Genomic DNA, 24237 nt, shown 5'->3' with positions numbered 1-24237 from the left:
CAAGTAGGCAGACACAGATTTCTGGGTTCTTGAATGTGAAATCAGGATTTAGGATGCCCTGGAAATGTGGGTCAAGCCAGAACTGCAATCCATTGGACTGATCCTGAGAAAAGCATTAATTCCACTGAGCATCTGCAGATATTGAATAAGCAATTTAGAATTTATTTATATTATTTAAAATCAAGTTATATAATAATTTTAATAGAAATAACAAAACCCTTGGAAACTGAGTGTTTACCTTTTTGGCTCACTCTATTGGGTTTAATTAGTGTTACACTATTGCTTACATCATTCAACTGCATTGCAAAGTTGAAGGAACAAAATGAAGATTTATCTTTCAATTCATAGCAGGCACAATTATTAGTTATCAAATAATTCTATATTTCTAACTGATCTCAGATAAAAACAAAGTCTGACTTTAGTGGACAGAGTCAATTGTTTGTGAAACAGAAAAGGCATATTGGGGCATTTGCAATAACAATGAGCAGTTTAGTAGTTTAGGTTTTCAAAAGATGGAAGTTATTTTAGGAACTTTTATTTTCCTTTCAAATTTTCTACCTGAACACATAGAGTTATCTAAGCTCACAAAGATTTTATTTCACCTGTGCTTAATGTGAAGGTTATAAAGTAGCAGGTTTGTTTTGTCTTTCTCTTTTGAGAGTATCTGTGCATTGTAACCTACAATTTTCCAAAAGGACTTGATGTGAACTCACAATAAACTGATGTTCTTTGAGTTGTTTTTGGTTTTTGCTGCTTATGGATTCAGGTAAATCTGAATTATCACAAGCATTTTACAGATGTCCACAGGATAAAAAGGGCAATTCACAACCTCTAGACATTGGGTTTGTTCCAGACTTAGATGAACAGATTAGGGTTCCAACATCAGAAGCAAACAGATCAGAAGATATTATCTTAAAAAGTAATGAAAACAGCATATTTCATGAGCTACACAAGAATCAAACCCTTCATATCTGCTAAGTCTGAAGACAAAATTCTAAGAGAAAATCATAAAGAGATTGATAACATAGCTCAAGTAGCTGGCAGAAAGTAGACTTGGTCATCACTAATGAAAAGTTTTTGGAAGCTTTCTATAAGCAGTGATCCCAACTTTCAACAATGATGAACAAAGTAACATAGAGAAACAGTCTTGGATTGTGCTCTTGCTGTTCACTTCAGCTGTAGGTTTCAAAATTCCTATGAGTGACCAATAAACAAAGAGTCCTCTTTGGCAATTTTTCACCTATGAATGTCATGTTAAAGACCAATAGTAAAAGGAATTAAAAGATTGTACAAAAGCTTTTTTGGATGCATCTCAAAACAAATATGAAGTCAATAAAAAGAGATTAAAGCAATGTTTGGAATATGAAAGGTAGCTTATGAGCAGCTGAAGGAGTATCTTGAAGCAGAAATCCATTCCAGGCAGAGAAATAAACTCATTTAAATTACAGAGAGATTTATGGGATTATATGTAGAAACTGTTCTAAACTATATGGCAAAACCACTAAGGCAACAAATAGTTTGGCTTCTGCAGACAAGAGAAGGTTCCTTGGAACTATAAGGTACAGGTCTTGCCCAAGATGACACAAGAGAAGAAGACAGGAAGATAAGAAAAATCATCTGAGCAAGAAACTCATGAAAATTTACAGATCGACTGTGAACTTTACAGCTTGGAAATATAAAAGCAAGATGAGGGAATGAAAATTTGACATATGTCATATTCAGGAAGAAAACTTGGTACTAATTAAAAATTATCCTCTTAAATTAGTTACTGTGTTCAGGTTTTCATCCTGTGTTGAATCAGGCATGTTTTTTTAGCAAGGAGCTGGCAAAGCTAATGAAGATTTTCCCATTTGCCAGGCTTGTAAGTTCCAACTTATGTCCAGTGTTCTCCGTACTGAGGGCTAAAGTAGCATCCACATAATTCCAATGTCCTCTTCATTAGGACCGTGGCTGATTTTTCTCCTGTAAATACTGTAAAAATGTGATAATTTTAAATGGAAACATTATCTGCTAGACACTTTTATTTTTAAATTCATGTTAAGTTTTTTATCCCAAAACAAATATCATGAAGATGAACAGTGAGGGGCATTTCAGTGACAGATAACCTCAGAAAGGACCCTTGGCTAACCATGTAACAGAACACTTTGGTCTAGAGAGAGTAAGGAAGAGAAAATTGTCTACTTGAACTGGTGGAGCAATTAAAGACATTAATAAGGGAAGATAAAGATACCAAGAAAACTAGACGCACAAAAAGGGGATTTTTTTTTAGCATACTGGGGCAAAAATATTAAACCTTGAGTAAGACTATTACACCTGTAGCTAATAAAGTAGTTATTATTATACATTAAAAGGAAAAGTGTTCTATAAATGTTTGTGATTGTTATCTGGGAAGAAGGAGGATATGCTTTCAGCAGGTGAAAATAATAAAACAACTCTGAGTCAATTAGCAATTAAGAACTTTAAAATAGAGCAAACTTTCTCAACAAGAAAAATATATTTTCAAAGAGTAAGCTCATATGAATTCCTCTAGGAATCCCAGAAGTTTTTTTTGAGAATATCTTTGTCTAGCCATTAACTTTGATCCCTGGAGAGAAGCCAAAGTCCTGGAAGGGAATGTAACTGGTGTTAGTAGCTGTGGACCATTAGTTTACCAGCAATTCTATGTAAAGTAAAATAAAAGAAACCCGATACAGTATTCAATTAAAAAAATTAAGGCCAAGGAACGTAATAAAAGCAAAGTTATGTTATGAAAAATTAATATCAAACAATTTCTTTTCTCTGATGACTTTAGATGTTTGAGGAGTAATAGAAAAGATGAACTACTCTGAACTTTTCTGAAGCATTTGATTAAATACTGAAAAATATCCTTGAAAAAAATAGAACTATATAATGTTAAAAAGCCACATGTTGAATAGATTGCAAATTGGTTAATTGAATTGTTCACTGTTGGAAGTAGCAGTGGGCCTGATGTTATTCAGTAATTTTGTCAGTAAGTTGCATATAATATTATTGCTGCTAAAACTGAGAGCTGAGGTGAAGGCTGAGAGAAGTGAAGGCAAAGATGGACTAAATAAAGTACATTTTAAAGAATTCAGATTTTCTCACCTTGTTTCCATAGCCAGAAACCATTCTATAGAGAGTGTGGAAAGATACCTGACAAAAAAATCTGTAAACAAGAAACTGTTTTCTGTGCCTGACACAATGCTGAGACAATATGTTCTTTGGATTTATAAGCTGGGAAGAAACAGTATTAAGGAGCTTACTTTAAAGTTTATATATCATACTAAAAGAGTGAGAAATTAAAACTGTCTACTTCTGGTCATGTTTTTAGTAGGTTGTTGCAAAACTGGAGCAGATGTAGGAAATAATAAAATTTTATAGGCAAGAGGGAAAATGCCTAAGAACTTTGTCGACCTCTAATTAGCATCTGATCCGGAGTACAGCCTTTCTACAAAAGATACCCAGCATCAAAGGGAATGAGTGGACACAGAGACAGGATGCTAACTAGAGGTCCATAAATGTAGATGAAGAAACTTGTTTTTCTTAACATTAACTCTGTAAAGATCTGAAGCCCAGACTTCTGCTAGTTCTCTAAGTTCTTCTCCATAGACCATGGGAAGATATCGCCACCTTTTGAAGATGATTCATCCATCTGTCTGATGTTTCTTTTTAGGTTAGGTTTGTATGATGTTCTTCGTATATTCCATGTTCTATAGGCCACAGAGAGACTGGTAACTAGATACTTAATTTTTAGAAGGTAAAATTAAAGCCTATCACATATGCTGGATTTATGCCAAAACGGGTTGAATAATCACTGACATGTATTAGTTCTTGATGCAGCTGTAACCCTAAGAACCCTGTCAAAGGGCATGCTAGATAAAGACGACTTTCAAATGGCTGCACAGTTTTTTGACAGGTTAATGCCCATCTGATTTTGTGTTTGAGGAGGGAACTGGCTAAAAACATCCGTGCAGCCATATACTTAACAACTGACATTCTTCATTTGTATTCTTCAAACTCTACACATCCAGGGAAATTTCTGCAGAATTCTCCACTAGGCCAGGAATTAAAGTATGATGCCATAAAATGCCTTTGCCATCTGTGAGTGAATAAGTCATACTGAAGTTTACTTCCCCAATATGTGCCTGTTGGTTACTTTTGTACAGTGGCAATATACTCTGAAATTATGCCAGTTTATTTTAATTACTCCAGTTTATTATTCAGACCACACTCTGAAGGAAGGCAATTATCTGTAGAAACAAATGCAATATTGTAGTAGATGAACCTTCTGTGATTAGAACAGTAAGAACAATATTAATAATATTATGAGATATTACAATTTCTACTTCCTTGGATCAGGAGGAAAAAGATACAATTAAATTTATTGCTGCATAAAAATGTCATGTTTATTCCGCAAGTATATAGGAAATCTCTTATTTTTTACATCAATGAGATGCTTTTTTTTTTTTCCTGGAATGCAAATTTTTTTCTAAACACTGATCAGAAATTGTTTGACTGCCCCTTTCCCAGCAGGTATTAGAGTAACTTCATTGGAGACACCTCAGCATCTGTTCCTCTGTTGTGAGAGTTGTACAGATCTTTTCTTCTAAGAAAAGGAATATATGTGCATGGTTATGAGGGATTTTTCTACACCTATTTAATAAAACAATATGATCCATTGTAGTTCATGAATTTATTCTATTGAGAATGGAACAAATCCTCCCTTTTCAGAAAGAGAAACAGCAGAGATGAAAAGAGAGCCAAGTCAAGCTTTTGAGAGTTCCCTGAATATGTATACTTCAAGAATATTTGTTGATGAATTAGTGGGCTGGAGAAAATTCCTGGAAAAGAGAGAGACAAAATTAAATTTTGAGATCTTACCATTCCATATGTCCAAATATGCAAATTATGCATTAAAAATTTATAGTACATATTATTACTTACTTATGAGTCAAATTAGTATTTGCCCCCCCTCAGGCAATGAAACACATCAGATGTTATCCTCTGTTTCTCCAGACTGGTGGGAAATCAGGTCTAGATATCAAGGGGTCTTTTTTTACCTTCTGATAAAGTGTATCTTATATGTAATGTGGTACAGAAATAAATATAGAATGAGATATTGAGATACAAAAATACAAAAGCAAATCTTACTTTTACATCTCTAAACAAAGAAAAAGAATTTCCTTACTTTATTACACTTAAGCACTCCATCTATCTCAGGTCATGTTATTGACACAGCTAAGCTTAAAAGCCTGTTCCAAGAGTAATGCTAGAAAATATACCGATTTGTGTCAAATTATTGAAAAAGAATTCCAGCCTAGGACAGTTTGGGAATATTGTTTTCTTTGTCCATTCAGTTTGGAGTGCATGCTGGCACTGTGAGCTCAGTTTGGTCTCTAAGTATGGGAGAATGTCTGCAGTTGCACAGTTGAGCATTTTCATTGAAGCTGAGTGGTTGGAAAGGGCCAAGGAGCTGACAGTGTTTATCAAATGATAATATTTGATCACAGGTCTTCTAGTTTCATACCAGTTTGACATTTTGTTATAGGTGGTCATCTACAGTCCTTCTTTGATGGGTCAGTGTAGAAGGCACAAACCAGACAAGCATTACCAAAACAGATGTGTTAGATGTGTTGACTGCATTGTGTGAGTACACAAAGTGGTATAAAGCTCTGGAGTGAATATGAAATTAGGTGAGACAGGTCCCACCAAAGTCTCCAAGAAGTTCTCTCTAATTTATATACTTTAAGTCTTGGGATCAGAGAGCATCCATTTTTTACACGAGATCTGATGTTGCAAAGTTTTGGATTTTTACCTTGACCTGCCATTAATGCAATCGTAAAAGTTAGTACTATTGGTAGCAGTATTTACAATAAATTTTGCATGTCTATCTGGTATAATACATAACTCTGCATCTTGGGAATCTGATGCAGCATGTTAAATTGGAGTTGGGCATTCATTTGTGCTAGTAAAATGTAGAATAAAAAACATATGCCCCCATCAATAGGATCTTTTTTGTCAAAAAACTTGTCGAACATGAACAATATGAGACTAAAAACCTAGACATAAAAGTGCTCGAAGGGATAAATAAACTGTCCAAACTAATTTAATATTTTAATCCCCAGAGTATTGTGAAGATTTCATAAGCCTTTTTTTCAGAAAGCTTTACAGAAGGAGGGAATAGATGATAGGAGACAGCTGGTGGCAGGAGTAGCGATTGGAATGGTTTTACTGCTTGGTGCCATTTTGTGTATAGTTCTAGCACATGTGAGTACAGAATTTGACTCTTGTAGAATCAAGAAGAATATTAAAAGAGCTGTCAAAAAGATGTCCCACCTGGAGAGAATAATTATGGTATCTGATATTTGAGATGATTATCGATGTTTTTAGCTTTATTACCATCAATATATGGCTCTGACATTACAGACAATTATCTGTTTATCTATTTATCTTTTCTTTCTCCTTTTTTTTTCCTTGCTTTAGTGACATTGAATGTAAAGTAACATTTTATTCTTTTTGTTAATGTGCTCAGGTAGTTAGGAGGTTACATTAGACTGCTGTGAGTTCCTGTGGTTTTCTGTGGTTATGATCAACCTTAGCAAAATGAATATTGTGCTTGCAGATGAAACAACATCTAACAGAAGAAAATGAGAAGGAGAGAGAAGATAATTTAACTGACTAATTAAGAGCCCAATCTGCATGTGATGGGACAATACTTAGCTCAGAACCACTTAGCCTTTCTGGTTTTGTCAACTTAAGAGTACATTATACGATATTCAGCATAGAATTATAAACTCCAGGGACTTTATTCAGCTGAAGTACCCACATTTCTTATATCTTCAAGGAACATGACCCTCATTATACCCCTTGAGTATGTAATTATCTTGGAACAGCTACACACCTTGGTGCATTTTATAGTCCCCTTAAAATGTTATATTTACTCTTTTCTTCTAAAGCCTCAGGCAGACAAAAAGTTGGAAGCAGAATGGTTAAGGTATCTTGTTACAAACCTAGGGATTTCAGCTCACTAGAACTTAGGTGGAGAGCTTACTCCAGCTGGCAGTGTTTTAAATGAGAATCTGATGTCCTTTCTCAGGGAAATGGTTAGCATTGAGTCTAATGGGGTGATCTGAGCTTACATAGGGCCAACCCACCAAAGAAGTTGTCTTGCTTCTACCACCTTAATAACACAGTAAACTGCTTGAGCTCATGGGAGACTTTTAACTTGGTGTTGTTCAGAGCAAAAGTCATCAAAAAATGAGTTATCCAAATGTATCTGATCCTACAGCTGCCAAAGATAATGAAGGTGTTTTCTAACATCTTGAGGGGAGAAAAGTGATTGAGCACTTGCATGTTTTAATTACCTTCACATACGAAAAAGAACCTGAGCCATCCTCAATTCCCTTATTTTATTGAAAAAGTTGCACTTGAACTTCCCTATGAAAAGATGTTCTTCAGGCATTCTTTTCCAAAATTTTAATCTATATGTAATATCCTTTATAGGCATAGTTTTCTGCATAAAAACTCAGAAGATCCTATTTTTGTGACTTAAATTAGTGTGTGCTTAAATGCATTGCTAGGCAAATGATATGGAGTGCTCTGTCAGGCATTAACAAATAAAATTACCACATGCCACAACACCAGGAAAAAAAATCCAGTAATTCCATCATTCAGCTTTCCTCTGTGGGTAAAACTATTTTCAGATGACTTTAAAACATAAGAGCAGAAGTATTTGCTCAGACAAAAGACACATCTGTGACAGGTAAAAGTGAAACCAATGAAGAAATACAGTACTAGAGTAAATATTTCTCGGAATATTCTCCTTCTCTCCAAGAATGTTCAGCTTAGCTGTGTTTGATATCCCTCAATAGATTTCAGATCCTCAAAGGTGGATGTATTTAACGGAATGGACTTCTGCAAAATGTTGCAACTTCTCCTTTACACACAGTGCTAGTGTTACATTAATTTTCCTTTTTTCTTCTTGGTGGAGAAGCATCAAACTAGCACAAGAATTTATCACAAGATCTCAGGGAAATCATTATTTCCTGGCAAGGAGGGTAAAACACAACAAGAGTAGAACTGTACTCTTGTTTTTACTCTACATTTGGATGTTTTTTTCTGTTTTACATTACTTTCAAAGCTAATTTTCATTTCCTCCAATTGTACATCTATCATGACCTACATTTAAACAAATACAGTTTTCTTCTATGCTCAATTGAAAAACTGGAATAATTCAGTCATTTACAGCAGAGCTTTACAAATTCTATACTTGTACCAGCCTAAATACAGAGGATTTGCTGTGAATTTCAGAAAGTTATTCCAGATTTCAACAGGAATGAACAGAAAGAATGTGATTCAATCTCCCACAATGATTTTCATGCCACTTGAAGTTACTAGCTGCTGCTCAACAGAGGTATCTAATACATATTCATGTGCTACTCTTAGCATTACATGTATGGTCAGTCACAATAGGATTTTTGTCGTTAAACTAGTTGTCAATTGAGATTTATGAAAGTAAAGTTGTTCACATATAATGTTAGAACATTAAATCCTTCAGATTTTGTTAAGTGCTTTTAATCTGTTTAAGCTAATCTCATTCTTGTTTCTTTTCCTGCCTTCTGTAAATACTGGGTTTTTGTTGTGTAGTGATTAACAAATGTACCCATCTGATAGAATTTTTAAAATCAAACTCTAGAGAAATCAGTAGAACATGCCATAGACCAGCTTTGCCTCACTACGCACACAATCTGTTTCACTTGGTGTAAAACGGCAATGGACCTATCGATATTTACATCACCAATCTATCCTAGAGAAAGAAGTTGCAGTTGCAGTGAACACAGAAAAGGGAGTGAAGGCCTACAGGAAAGGCATGGTTGAGTTTTAGTGGCAGTTAAAAGGTTAATTAAAAATTGCCTCAGAGTTCTACAGATTTCTCACTGGACATATGCAAATATTCATTGTTATTTAGATATAAGGCTTAACCTCATGGAGCTAGAGTTCTAAGACGGATCTCAGTCAGTGAGTTGCTCAGTAAGGGTTAAAAAACCCTCTGAGGAATTCACTAGTAATGTTGAAACTACAGTGGTTACCTACTTGCTTAGAGTTTCTAATGTTTTTTGCAGTTTGCAATTAACACCTTTTAATTGTTGCAGGATCTTGGAATTTTTTTTCTATTTTTAAATCATGTTTTATAGTTACTTACTCTTTGCAGTGAGAGGTGATGAATTGTTTTCTGTGTGATTGGCATGGGGGCTATACGTCTATCAGATACCAATAGGAACTATTAATTGTGATGGTAACCCAATCAAGGTATATGTTATCTAATGTGCTGTACCTGTTGCTCACCTGTGCGAGATTCAAAGTGATCACTGACAGCTCTATGATTTAACCTCTTTTGAAAAATGACAGCTGGGGACTCATTTTGTATTTCCCCTCAAATAGCCTTCTGATTGTTTATTCAATATATCTCTAGTTTTTGAAAATATTATTATTCCAGAGTCAGTCTCAAGTGTGTTACTTTGGTCCGTAATGTGAAGAAGCCCTTATTCATTCAAGCCAAACCACTGTAGATCCAAGCCAGAAATTTTTCTTCTGCTGATACCTGTGGCTAAGACTGGATGCTTTCAGGAGTCAAGGCCTTACTGCCACATCCTTTTTCAGAATGTCTTGTTTTGATTCTTGTTGTCTTGTCACAGCATATTTTTGTGTCTATTTCACCTTGTCATCTATCTATCTATGTTGATGTTTTCTTTCTGGGAATTTCCATCCACCGAATATCTATGTGCAAATGTGGTTTTCCTCATCTTATTACATGTATTTGGTCAAGGTGAAGCCCGTGCTGATCCCTGTTTGTCTTTCTCACCTGTCTCTTTCCCGTTGCATAACTTCCCCTTTCTCAATGGTGTTTGCAAAACATTTCAATTCAGTTGGGTCTGCAGATGTTAATTAATGTCCTGTTTGTTTCTTCTCCAAGACCATTAATAGTGCTGTGAAGTAAAAGCAGGCCTAACGCTGGTCTCTCTCTTCCTGCTGAATAGAATCTCATCTTAATGCATTATTATTTATTCTTACTTCCTGTTTATTATCCTTTAGCCAGTTCTCAATCAACATGATATTGTTCCTTTCTGAGCCACGGTATGTATGATCATGATTCAAATTTAAAACAATTCCTGGAAGAAAATAAAATAAAATCTAATAAAAATATCCACAAACATTGTTACTGCTTGTTTTATTGCAGGTTTGTGTAAGTCTTATGAAATAAGTTTATTATCAGTTTTTCTAAGTAGTCTTCTGTATTAAGGTCCTGTCTCTAGAATTGCTGCACTGGATTCGTGCCCTTGTAATGAAAGCAATGGTGAAACTGGTACAAATAAACAGAACTGCTTCTGGCAAATGCAAAGCAAACCTGAGTCAAGAGCCAGGAGCACAGCTGGTATTATTTGTTATAGCTCTACTGAAATTAATAATTTTAAGTCATTATTTTTACATTGGGAAAATTAAGCATTGGAATGACCCAGTATGGCATTTGGAAGATTTTTATATGCGTATCTTTTCATCAGGACTAGGTATGGTATTTCAATTTCTTTTTTTAAGATTAGCTTGGCTAAAAACTGTTGATCTAATTGCAAATCATAGAATACCATGTTGGAAGGGGACCTCAAGGATCATTTGATCCAACCTTTCTTGGCAAAAGCATGGTCTAGAAATGGTAACCCAGCATGCTGTGTGGCTGAACCTTAAAAGTGTTCAATATTAGGGAATCTACCACTTCCCTGGGGAGATTATTCCATTGGCTGATTGGTTTATCATTATGAAAAATTCCCTTCTTGTATCTGATCAAATCCTCCCAGGAGTAACTTGTACCCTTTACTCATCTTTCCCATGTGACTCCTTGTAAAAAGGTAGTCTACATCTTCTTTCTAGCCATCCTTTAAGTACTGAAAGATGGTGATATTGTCTTTCTTAAGTCTTTTATTTTTCTCAGGACTGAACAAACACAGTTCTCTCAGCCTTTCTCACATGGCAGCTTCCCAGTTCTTTGGTGACCTTTGTGGCCCTTCCCTGGACCCTCTCACACTTGTCCAGCCTTACAAATGCATAATGGCCTTTGGCTTGAACTCTGCAGCCAACCAGTCAAGACTAACATTTATGATTTTTTCACCTTGAAAACTGATGAGTTTATGTTTGATACCAACTAATGGTCTTATGTAAAATCTTTTTCATGAACGGAATACATACATATAATTAAAATGCATTATTCTTATATTTCTGTATTGCTTTTCCAATATTATTTAGCTCAATAAGTAGTATAAGGATTATGATAAGTAAGTCCACATGGGGAATAAAATGAAACAACCTTTTCCTTGCTAGCTTCACTGAGTTTTGGAGAATCAAATTTCATAATATTGCTTCAGCCATTGGATGTTTATTGAAGTAAAACAAAATTTGGGTACCATTTCAGATTTGTCTTCAACTGTAAGCACAACAGAGTCATTCTCTGTCTCTGGGGCACAGCAATGGAGGAGATGAATAGGATTGTTGTCCCCAAGAAAACCTAACATCAAAAGGATAAAAACTGGCTTTCCTGACCAAGGTCAAAGTGGGGGATGATTTAAAGAGACTTAGCAGAGCAGAGCAGCTAAGTCAGTTCATATGAAATCACCTGTTTGATTATAAACCCAGCTAACTAGTGCAGTGTTCCACCTGACCTCCTAAGCCCTGTGGGGTACTGTTGTTCTGAACGTTGATTTGCATGGACTCATCTTACACTTAGTCCCAGGATTACAAAAGTAGAGCTTGTTTTTCACTCAGCACAGCTCTGCCAGTAGTGCCCTCACAGAGAGCTGAGTATGGTAAAGTAGCCTTCATACAGGAATCTGGGAAAACCTGCCAAGGGATAAGGTGTGATTTGCTGCAGCTGTCACAGTTGTGTGAATAGCTCACTCCTTGGACAATGTAAACTGCAGGTCACTGTTTGGGCCAAGAGGACTCTCTGCTCTAGTTTACAAGAATACAACCAGGCACAGCAAAGATGTGGTTGTGACTGTCGCCATTAATACCTGCACAGATTTGTTTGTCCAGAGTTTTTGATATTCAGGGGTTATTTGTTTATTTAATTAGAAGTGCAGGTCTGTGCTCAGAGCAAGGCACGGGTTGCTTAGAACCCACCAAGCTTTTCCTCCACAGCTTTGCAGCATCCCAGGAATACTGGGGGTGGGTTTCTTTTTCTCTTTTTTTCTTTTAATGTAGGATGGAAAACGATGAGGTAATTTGCCAGCCTTTATGCAACTGGCAGATGGTTATATTAATATCATAAGAACATATTGTTCCCAATGCTTTCTAAAAAGGAGAAATTCTATATCAGGCCTGGATTCAGCAAAGTTCCATGGCACATGTCTGTATTTCTTCCTCTTTCACAAAGTAGTTACATACCTATCTGATTTAATTGAAATAGACATTTTAACTGTTTTTTCTCTGGACTGAGGCATTAGTGGGCCATGAAAAAGTTAATATTCTTATGCCAGTGTTTTGGTTCTGACTGTTTAATAACATTCTTTGACTCAGCATGACCAAGGGCTACACCAGCTCTCCTAGAGTAACTTCAACAGCACTGTGTTGATATTTGGATAAATGAAATATTATAAATAAGAGCCAGAACTTGTCACGATGTAGAAGAAAATTGCGTCTGCTTAATTGGGATCTAAAGTATGTGTAAGAAATCCAATAAGGTTCAATATTTCATACATTGACATCCCAACTCACTGTGAACATCATCTTAATGCTGTTGATTATACACAGTCATTTTATCATGCTATTTATTCACACTTCACATTAAGGAGGGGGTTGTAAATAGTGAAGTCCTAAATTCAGAATAGACATTTTAGTATTCAGTTAATGAACAGCTCAACATATCAGTAGCTTTTTGCATAACTACTCTAAAATATCAACATCTCTGGTATCTTCTACAGGTATTTTTACATATGTCCTAATAGCTTTAAGATACCTGCAACATGCCTTGATAGTATATTTTTACTGCAGACCCTTCTCCAGTCTAGAGGGACTCAGACCTCTGCAGATGAGGAAACTGGTTCTTATTCTCTCAACAGGGATCTGAAGGACATTCCTTCTTCTCTTCAAGCACCTTGCTCCAAACAGAACCAATAAGATTTCTTTTATCTAAAAAACACACTGCCAATAAGAAAAGTACAAAAGGGAATATTTTTTTACTAGATTGTATCTTCCTTAGCTCTCCTTCCACTTGTGAATCAGCAACAGCATTTTTAACCTTTGAACAAACCGCATTAAAATTAAAACTGTTTTATTTAAAAACCTGTTACATTTCAACAGCTCTGGTCAGGACACAGATAATAAGGGAGCAGGGGGAAGGGAAGAGCCTTTTTTATCTCCTGTGAGTGTCCTAGGTAGAAAACATTACTTGTCTTGCAAGATGACAGTTAAATAACAAAAATTAAAACAAACATAAGCACAGGAGTTGTGTTTCGGTTTTTTGTTTATTTGTTTTTGTGGTTTTTTGTTTGTTTTATTCTGAAGAGAGGGATTTAACAATGATAACAGACCATTTCCAGGGATTAACAACCTGTACCTTCAGCCAATCTATCTGTTCACAGATGCTTTCTACATTCTGTTCAGCTATGTGTGTTCTGGCTTGTAAAATGAAGCAAGGAGAAAAGAAAACCACTATTGGTCTGATTCTTCACATTTATCTCCATGGGAAAATTTATTAGTAATATTTTTTTATTATTTATGCATAGAGTTAGAACATGGAAAGACTTTGTCTTGATAATCTCATGCATATGTATGTATGCATAACAAAAAATACAGTGCTTGAAAATTTTAGGATCTTATCAAAGACCTGCTGTTGTTACTTTATAACTGTGAGGCTCAAGTGCACAATGAAGTGCTGATTTTAGAAAATGTAGGATCCTTTTCCTCCAAATAAAACAGTTTTAGGTGAAACAGAAAGTCAGGAAGCTGCATGCTGTGACTTCATTGTTCCTGCCTCTAGGAGACAGCTAACCTTTTCAGAGGCTGGATCTGTGGACAATATATTCATCAGGAAGAACACTGATGGATTTACTAGCACCTTCTTTTTACTTTATTACCAAAACAAACAGCTGTCTTTCTGATATACAATTCCATATGTTGGCTTACAGACCATGTAAGGTGAAACACTGTCAGGATTGAAATATAATCACCTCTGACTTCAGCAAGGCCAAGATTTCTATCCAGCATGGGTCTCAGTTGTCAGTTAGTGTTTTAGCTTAGATATTCAAAGGCTGTGTTCTCTCTTCATATGGTTTTGTTTGGGCTTTTTTGGCAATAAAACATCACACTGAATACCTTCTGAATTTATGATGAATTTCAGCCAAATAGGTCAAGCAGACAGTTCCTTCTCTTTCAACTTCACAGAAGCTGTCACCTGATTAGAGAAAAAAACCCTTAAATATGGTTTCTAATTGCAGAAGGCCAGTTCTGTTCTTTATCTGTTACCAGAGGAAGGAACCAGTAAAGTACATACTGGGCACTGCTTACAACTGTATACAGACAGCATTTGAATGTGTATGATTTAGGGTCAAATGTAGATCAAATACAGAACCTTGCCATTTGTTTAGTGAAATATTTAAAGGACGTTTGTGGATGTTGAAGGACATTAAGGGGTAATACAATGCAGGTGCATTTATAGTTGCTGATGGGCCTCACCCTTAGAGACTTGGTAGCTTAATAGAATACAGAGTGCTAATCAATGTCATCTATAAATCTGTGGGAGCCGCTTTTGCTAAGGGACATTTCTGTCGGTGCCAACACAGGGAAGACACCAAAAGTAGACAAGAGTAGATGCTGAGGAGGGAATGCTCTAAGACATGACTTTCATATGCCTTATTGTGACCTGTTCAGAGACTGCAACATTCAGGGTCTGTGGTCCATCTCTGGTACTAACCCACTTTCATCCCCTCTGGCTTTTGAAATATGGCTAGAGAGAGCTGCAGTAGTTGACACTGGGGGGCTAGGTAGAACAGCTACCCAGAGTGAATTGGTTTGAGCTGAAATCCTTTTTCTGTTGGAGGAAATGTTGTTACATACATATCCTCACTTTTCCATATTAAATCTTAGAACAACTTGTGAGGTACAGGTTAGTGCGGGTGCCCCGGCAGTAGCTGATGATGCAGTTCACATCTTTTCAGAGAGGGAACTGGAGTGACCACAGATCTCTATTACATCTGGGTGACCCTTTAACTACATAACTACATGACAAAGAGGAACATTAACATGTCCCTCTGAAATACCTTGTATACTGGTGCCTAAAATACTAAACAGGTGTGGAAAACGCATGTCAGCCTGAGTTGCTGCTGAAAGGAATGCCTCACACTGAAAAATACATAGGGCTTCAACACTATCAAGTTTTGCGCAGTTGGCCTCAACACCTTTACTAATAATTATTACTCTCAAAAAATTCAGGATCTGTGAATTCTATACATATTATAAGACTTGAGGGCTATGACAGTGAGATTTAGGCATCCACCTTCTCTGGTAAATCTATGGCCTTCCTTCCAGATTGCTGGTTGCTAGAGTGGAGTAAATCCTTGTACATCTTAAATAATTATTCACTTTTTTTGCATGTGGTAGGATGCTAAATGCTCACATATACTGTGCAAAGATTAATACTTGCCCAGATGTAAGGCTATTGGTTCTTAAAGATTCTGTAGCAGCTGCCAAGAATCTGGAAAAGTTCCTTCAGGTAAAAGCACAACCCAATCTACTGCCTTATTTCTGGGCTTCCTCAGTCAGCTGGGACTAATTAAGATAACTGGGTTATAAAATGGCAGTGAAAAGCATTTCCTGGCTCTTCTGGGTAGCTGATTTGCTGGGGTGGGTTTTGATGCATTATGAGTGGGGAGAGAAATGGAGCATGTTAATGCTACTGGCCAGGGAGAAGGGGAAGTTGTGGAATTCAGTGCTCTGCTAGAAACTTGCCCTCTTAATGAGGTGATCATAAAATGCCAATTCCCCAAAGCTAGCACATATTTTTGTATAGTGTCTTTATTTTTATATGAGGTAGGGATAGCTATTTTTCCAATTTCCCTGACAGCAGACTGACCAAATGCTACTCAAAGGACTACTGTGGCTGCACTATACTTTCCTCTTTCCTTTGGCTGTACAATTCTCAATTAGCTTTTAAGTTGCATTATAGATCTGCTAACAGTTGTGCAGTTAAATCATTAATTACCTTCTCAGTCAGTTGGGAACTCAATTTCACTTTGGTTTGCAGTTTGTGCTCCACAGTAGATTACTTAGCAAATCCATAAACATCTTCAGACAGTATAATTTAAAGAAGTTAATGATGAGGAAGTTTAGGCAATTTTATCACAAAATAATTCTTAGTTAGGCGTGTGAAATAGTGTTTATGAGATAGAGGGTTTTAGCTATGCAAATGTAAGTCATGTAAGCAAATGGAATGAAAAATTATGTGAGGTTGTGGGTTTTTCCCCCCCTAATAAGAAAATAATATTATTATTTTTTTTATTACTATTTATGTGTAAAATATTAAAGGATAAATAGGGATTCAGAACATAGCTAGACTGGAGGCCAAAACATCTGAGATTGTTACTAGATCTCTTCCTGACCTATGTTCTAAGCGAATCTCTGTGCATCTGAGCTCTGGCTTATTTTTCACCCTTTGCCTATTTAAATTAGAAAATCTTCAGCGCAATCTGAAGTCTATGTATTTACACCTCCCCCAGTACGATCCCAGTTTCAATTTGCATACTAAAGAAATACCCCATTGCTACTAACAAATTCAGATTCAAATGTAGCAAAGCTTCTAGGTGTATTGTGGGTTTTGCCTTGGGACAGAGGCAAAGGTTTCTACTCCAAGCTTTTCAGAGGCTGTTGATTTCCTAATTAATCTAATTACTCTAGCGTGTTTCAAGGCTGCCTTAGTCCAAATATTATTTGTTTTGGAGTATGGAGACCTGGACTTGTTTCTCCAGACAGGAGAGCGAAGCTATCTGGAGAGACTGTTATCATCCTGTCTAAATTGTAAGAATAACAGCAGAGAGTGCAGAGATTTTTAATAGCATGTGGTGGTCATTTATCAGGGAGCAGGATTTCCAAAAGGAAAATTTGTGATCTGGTACTTAAGGATGTGTTCTAACAAAAAAAAAAAATAAAAATCCACCACCCATCAGATAACTATTTTCTGAGAACTGATAAGGCACTGCTGCTAGAGGTGTAAAGCATTTAAAATTAAAGCTGTCACTTTGCCACCTGTTCTCAGATAGGGGCAGTCTTACCTTTCCCTCCCAAACAGACTGAAAACCAAATTGTGAGCAGGCCTCCAACCTGTGTTGCTGTGCTAATGACAGGAATGTAGTTATAGAGTAATTGTTTTTCTCACAAGTTATGAAACTGGAGAGGAGATAGAGTTGAGAAAGTGGTGTGTAAAAATGCAAGTTGAATTCCAGTGAATGGAAATACTCTCCCTCATCCAGGAGAAGATGAGTGAGACTGTTGCAGATTCAGACCCCCTTAATTGAAAAGGAAAATTGAAGATTTTAAACCTGGGATGAAAACCATGGGAAAAAAACCCAGAAGAACAGGCTGAACTATGTTGAATGGCTGAAGACAAGCTGATAGGGTTTCTGAGCACCTCCTTTCTGGGTCTGGGATTTATTCAGATGAAGGCTGAACAACAGTTTCAAAATGGTTTGGTACATAAAACTGAATGAAAATACAGAAGCCAAACAGAGGACTTTGCCTCCTCTGATGCAATAACACTTTGCATTTGACTCCCCACTGTTCCCTCCCTGGGAAAGGTCAGCATACAAAAAGTTCTTTATATACCTTCATTAATAATTTGCTTCCATTATGTCAAGCTGTCTTGTCCCTCTTGTGCTGTAAGATGGTAAAAGAGCTCTATTTTGTAATTATAATTATTTTATTAACATGATAAAAATGAAATGTTCTCTTAGCAACACAGAATTTTCTCAGTCTTCTACAGTCCAGTTTTAGCTATGACTCTAGACAGGTGACTGATCTATTAATGTTTGGGTGGGTTGACTGTGGCTGGACACCAGTTGCCCACCAAAGCTGCTCTATCACTGCCCTCCTCAGCTGGACAGGGGAAAGAAAATATAAAAAAAGGGCAGGGAGAGGTCACTTACCAGTTACTGTCATGGGCAAAACACACTTGGGAAAAATTAATTGAATTTATTGCCAATCAAATGAGAACAGGCTAATGGCAAATAAAATCAAATCTTAAAATACCTTACCCCCACTCCTTCCTTCTTACTGGGTACAGTAGGATGGAGAACGGGGGCTGTAGTCAGTTCACCACACACTGTCTCTGCTGCTCCATCCTCCTCGGGGGGAGAGGTCCTCACACTCTTTCCCTGCCCCAGCGTGGGGTCCCTCTCACAAGAGACAGTCCTCCATGAACTTCTCCAGCATGAGTCCTTCCCACAGGCTGGAGTTCTGTGTAAACTGCCCCAGTGTGGGTCTCCGATGTTGTCACAAGTCCTACCACAAAGCTGCTTTCCATAGGTCCTGCCAGAGCCTGCTCCAGCATGGGCTTCCCATGGTGTCACAGCCTCCTCTGGACATCCACCTGCTCTGCCATGGGGTCCTCCATGTGCTGTAGGGGAATCTCTGCTCTGGCACCATGAGCACTTCCTCCCCCTCCTTTCTGCACTAACCTGGGACCTGCAGAGCTGTTCCTCTCACACACTCTCACTTCTCTCTCCAGCTGCATGTGGGTTTTTTTTTCCCTTAAATCTCACACCCCAGAGGTGCTACCACTGCTTCTGATGAGCTTGTCTTTGGCCAGTCATGGGTCTACATTGGATCCACTTGGCATTGCCTCTCTCAGGCAGGGAGAAAGCTTTCAGCAGCTTCTCACAGAGGCCATCCCAGTTGCCCTCCTGCTACCAATGATTTGTCCTGCAAATCCAATACAACAATGAACACACAAGTGAAGAGAACAGCAGCACATTTTACAGAAACACCAAGAAAATTTGTATTATTTCACACAGTTTTTTCAATTTTTGATTACATTTAAAAGGCTGACATTTGAGTACAAAATAGTACTAAAAAAAAGAAAAAGGAAAACCTGAAATGTTTTATTAATATTTTTAAGTTTAGTCTTTTTATTTTTTTTTCTGTAAATGTTACTTAACAGAAGTTTTGTTTATCTTAGTATTTTGATGACATCAACAATCTGCGGGATCAGATTTGTTTTTCCTCCTATTTGCAGCTACTTTTTTCATTTGTCCTACTTTTAAGAAAGGTTTTTTTATTTTTTAAATAATTGCAAAAAATGCTTCCATTCTGTCTGGCCAAATAACTCCAGCAACACAATCACCTCTTTTCTTAATGTCTGTGGGGAGTTAATGCATGTCAAATTAATGTATCCCTCAGCCAAAATCCAGACATGACAGGCATCCCTCTGGCTACACTAATGGTTGCACCTCTTGCACACTCCTCAGGTTCTGTTGTGAATCCTGTCATCTGCCAAAAAGTCATGTTAGATCTGTATACTTTGCATATTTTTTAACACAGCTTTTGTCATTTAAGTGTCTTGTAAGCCTTGAGATATACCCCACAGTACATACCCACAGCACCTGTGAAGTGCTTGTGAGCAGTATGAACCCTTAATGTGCGAGAAAGGGCTCACCAGGGCAGGTTTTTCCACTGTTAGTAATTCCTCAGCAAAAAGAGGGAAGCACACATTTTCCATTAAAAAATTTTCAAGGAGAGGGAATTTTACACAGCTTCACAAAGTCTTTTTTTTTTTTTTTTTTGGAGATAGGTTACAGAAATTTAGCTTTAAAAGCTCAAGAAGGTAAATTCACTCTGTACTGGATCTCTTAAACAAACAAGTCATCCTTTCCCAAGAAGGATTTTCTATCTGAATTGTTCCCTCTTGTTGATGAAGAGTATCTGTAGAATTTGGCTCTCCTACAAGTACAGCCATGAATAATGCATGGTGACTAGAAAAGAATGGACAGCAAATAACAACAGGAAACAAATACCACACTTTACAGGACAAATTTCCAGGTGCACAATAATTCCTTCTAAAATCTGTGAACCTCATGGGATTCTCATATATTTTCATGAACACCTGCAAGCAATAAATATCCTGATGCTGCATATTGCAGCTGAATTTGCTGCCTTCATTTGTGTGTGGGAGAAATCATATTCATACACCTCATCTATCTCCTGTGTCAAGCTCCTCTGCTCTACTTCCCCGTACTGCAATTCAGTGTAAATAGTGGGATAGTTTGCAGATACCACACACACTGAATAGCTTTTTGTGGGGATCATGTTTGCAGGTAGGTAAAGTATTGCCACAGGACTTGATGAAGTTTGCAGGGATTAACAGACTGGTCCTTTCTTCTCTCTCCTCTCCAGGCACCCCACATCCAACTGGCATAAGAAAGGGTGATATTGGTGGGGCTTTTCTTGTGTTTACCCTGCAGTGAGGATTTATTCCACCAGCTATGCAACTTCTCACTCTGACAATTCTACAAAATCTTATATTGAGGTGACTGATAAGATTGTGATAGCAGTGGCTCTAGGAGTTAAGATGCCCCAGCAGATAAAAGAGGATATTGGTGCATTTGTGGACAGAACCCCAACATTGAAAAAATGTGTATGGGACACCTCACAGGCCTTCTCTATAGAAAAAAACTGAACTAATTTGTGATATATAATTTAGTTAATGCATTTGCAAGAGGCACTGTGAAATTTGTTTTTCAGTTGAAAACAGCCTTGAACTAAAAACAAACAAACAAACAAACAAACTGCAAACAAAACAAAAACCAAACCAACAAACCAACAACAAAATCAAAGTGAAAAAAAATAACCCAAAACATGGACGTGGGAAAGTCAGAAAAGCATTTTCCAGGATGGTTGAAGTTGTCAGCTGGGGGAAGAAAGTCAGGATCATCAGATCATAGCATTGCAATTCAACTCAAACAATGTTATTTGGTTGATATGAAATCACTTCTAGTGTTTTCTCATTTTGAACTTCTTTGGTTCTGTATTCATTTGAGACAATGAGAATACAGCTCTTTACTTGACTCCGCTGCAGCAATAGCAGTGAAATGTGAGTAAAGCCCATTGTTTTTACTTTAAGCGCATTTAAATAGCCTCAAGAGAACCTCAAAGACACAGGAAATGTTGTGTACCTGCAAACAATGGATCCAAGAAAAAGTCCCACAGACAGAAAACACATGTGAATTCCAGATTTCCACCTCTCTGAGTGCTAGTCCAAGAACTAGACAGAAATTTAAAAATACCTTTCTGGTTTGCACTTTTCTGTGTTCATGTGTTCCAACAGAAGAGGATTCAAATTTGGACACAGCTGCAGTATTGCAAAGTCTTGAAGAACAGGACAATTACACATTTATAATTTCTTCCTTATTCATCTTACCCTACCCAGTTCTTCCAGGAAAAAAAACAAAAACCAAAACACCTTCACTTAGTCTTGATGGAATTTCCGTCCCTCTCACCCCAAGGTAGATCAATGCCCCAACTCATCAGTGTAAGAAACATTTCCCACAAGTATTTCTGGGTTTGAAAATTTACCTTTTTACCAAGAGATACTTTCATGAGAAAGTGAGTGCTTCAAAGTGGCCTTTGTGACAGATCCAGATATAACATATTTGTTTGGTTTCTTTTCATTATACACTTCAAAAAAGAATGCACACACTTTGACAGTGTAGTGGTTTTATAATCTGGAAATGGAAAAGTTGGAGTTCATTAATCAGGCTGTAAACAAGAAGGTGTCACTCAGGCTATGGTTGTATGTTTTAGAACTAAAGCTTGTTGTTAAATTAAGTTGTATATTTTGTATATTTTACTAGCTAAGAAAGCACTATGTAAAAGTTATAAGACAAAAGAAGAGTACACAACTTTTTCTTACTTTACAGTGCTGTTCCTTACTCTGATTTCCCAGACTGAGAGAGAAGTTATGTATTATTTAAAGAAAAGAAAAAATACCCAGATGTGAGACAAGAAAAGACTTCAAGTAACTGAGCTATTATTCCACAGCCTGGCTTTCCAACTATCCACCTTTTTCAAGGCTAGTATTATTGCTTCACATAAAAAGGCTTACCTGTACAGACTGATCTCAAATCTGAGCCATGGGGGTGGACAGGAGAGGGTTTTACCTGCTTGCTGTCTATTCTCTGTGGCCATCAGTTGCAGAAAGATTGGCTATGAGGACATACTCCTTGGAGACCTTATTACAGTCTTTAATTATATAAAGGGGGCTTGTAAGAAAGGTAGAGAAAGACTTTCTATCAGTGTCGGCAGTGACAGGACAAGGGGAAAAGGTTTTAAAAGGAAAGAGTGTAGATTTAGATTGGATATAAGGAAGAAATTCTTCCCTGTGAGGGTGGTTAGGTACTGGAACAGCTTGATCAGAGAAGTTTTGGATGCCACATCATTGGAGTTGTTCAAGGCCAGGTTGGACGGGTCTTTGAACAACCTGGTCTAGTGAAAGATATGCCTGCCCATTGCAGAGGATTTGAACTAGCTGATCTTTACATGCCTTTTCCAGCCCAAATCATTCTGTGATTCTACAATTCATCCACTGTGTGAACCATCTGGGTGCTGTATTAGGGGAAAATACACTTTTGCACAAAGAAGTAAAATCCTCCTGAAGGGGGTGCTGAGAAGGAAAAGTGGGAACTTGTTCTTAGACCTTTGAAGTTATTCAGTGACACACTGTCCTTTAGTTCCATCTATTCTGCAGTTGGTTACTGCTGCTGTCTTTGGGGGCAGTAGTTAAGAGACAAGGAGTAGTATCTGGAAGAAACAAAGCTGAGGTGGAGAAGGTAAGACCGTTGGTAATGAAGGCACAGTAATACTGGCCAAATCAGCAAGCATGCTTTGCAGCAGACCAGTGATTTTGAAACTTTATTTTCTGTTCTGATTTGGATGGATAAAACAGAAATGAAGTAGGGTGAGATGAATTTTCCACAAATGAGAAAAAAGAGTCATCACTAACAGAAAGGGCAGGAGGGTGAGAGGACATGAGGAAGAGAAGTTATCTTCACAGAGAAGATAAACTGAGTTCAGGGACATCATTCTGGCTCTAGACTTCTGATTTAATAAGTTGCAGTAGTCCTAGGCTTAGCTTTAATATACATTAAACCAATTCAAAATTGATTCCTCAGAAGGATACAGTACCCTGTCTACCTCCCAAAGGATTTCCTGCATCACCTCCACCATACTGAAGTGGTAACAAACACTGGAAGGAGGGCAGGTGCATAGTGAGCAAGACTGGATCTTTCCTTGTGGGTGAAACAAGGTGAAAAATCCCTAATGATGCACAGGTGCAGTCCTGGGATCTAAGCTAAGATGGTGGATCCTCAGGGAAAGGAGCTTCTGATTCATTCAGAGTCACATCGAGCTCCAAGGTGGTGCTGGACGTGTGAGACACAAGAGAAAGTTAAGGCTGACAAGAACGGAAGGGTTGACACAAAGAAGGAACAAACCTGTTTCTTTTTTTTTCTTTTTTCTTTTTTACTTTTTTCCCCCCAGAAAATTTGAATATATCAGGCTCTTAAAATAATATGCTTAATTTCTCCAAGTCAGCTTTATTTTGGTCAGCAGCAAAGTTCATGACAGAACATGAATGTTACTCTGTGTACCAGTGATTGCTGACTGCTGCACTGAGCAGCTTGCTAGTGAAACAAATTTAAAAACAAAATAATAGATTAAGGGTTTGTAAACATGACTACCCCATAATTCATTAATACTTTCCCGCAAAGTATATTTTCTTCTAATGAGCCTCCTTCAAATGCAGTGATTGCAATTTTTGGTATTTTCCTTTTGAGAAAGCAATAAAATATAAGTGGTGGCATAAAAAATCCTTATTTCAGTTGCAGTGCACAGTGTTTCTGACTGTATGTTAATGCCTTGCATATTAATTTTCTCATCTCTCTGATGGGCAGAAAATTGCTTTAATATAAATGCAGTTAAATTTGTCATTTTATATCTACACAACTTAGGTTTAAAAATTTATTACAAGCAGTATCAAATTGTTTCATAGCAATTTTGCAGCTTTTGTGGAAGAAAAATATGTCAGGTTGGAGGTTGAGGTAAAATTTGTCTCACATTATAATGAATATACTTTTTATGTTTATTGTCTAATCAATTACTTTAAAGGAGACTAAAGGAATGTAATAAAAGTGTTTGATTCCTGGAAAA

At 37.1% G+C, this 24237-nt stretch overlaps 1 long non-coding RNA gene across 2 annotated transcripts in view; it reads right to left on the bottom strand.

The window, feature by feature from the left end:
• Positions 1–4524: 4524 nt before the first annotated feature.
• Positions 4525–24237, bottom strand: part of LOC126652625 (uncharacterized) — a 98285-nt gene continuing 78572 nt past the window's right edge. For both annotated transcript variants that reach the window (XR_007632021.1, XR_007632020.1), the window contains exon 4: positions 4525–4841. This is a non-coding gene — a long non-coding RNA (uncharacterized LOC126652625). The remainder of the gene's footprint in view (positions 4842–24237) is intronic.

The sequence above is a fragment of the Myiozetetes cayanensis genome, unplaced genomic scaffold, assembly GCF_022539395.1.
Source record: "Myiozetetes cayanensis isolate MyiCay16 unplaced genomic scaffold, myiCay2020 scf9, whole genome shotgun sequence".
In the NCBI taxonomy this organism is placed as follows: domain Eukaryota; kingdom Metazoa; phylum Chordata; class Aves; order Passeriformes; family Tyrannidae; genus Myiozetetes; species Myiozetetes cayanensis.
Note: the sequence above shows the minus strand (reverse complement) of the source record. Positions and strands in the feature narration are given on the sequence as shown.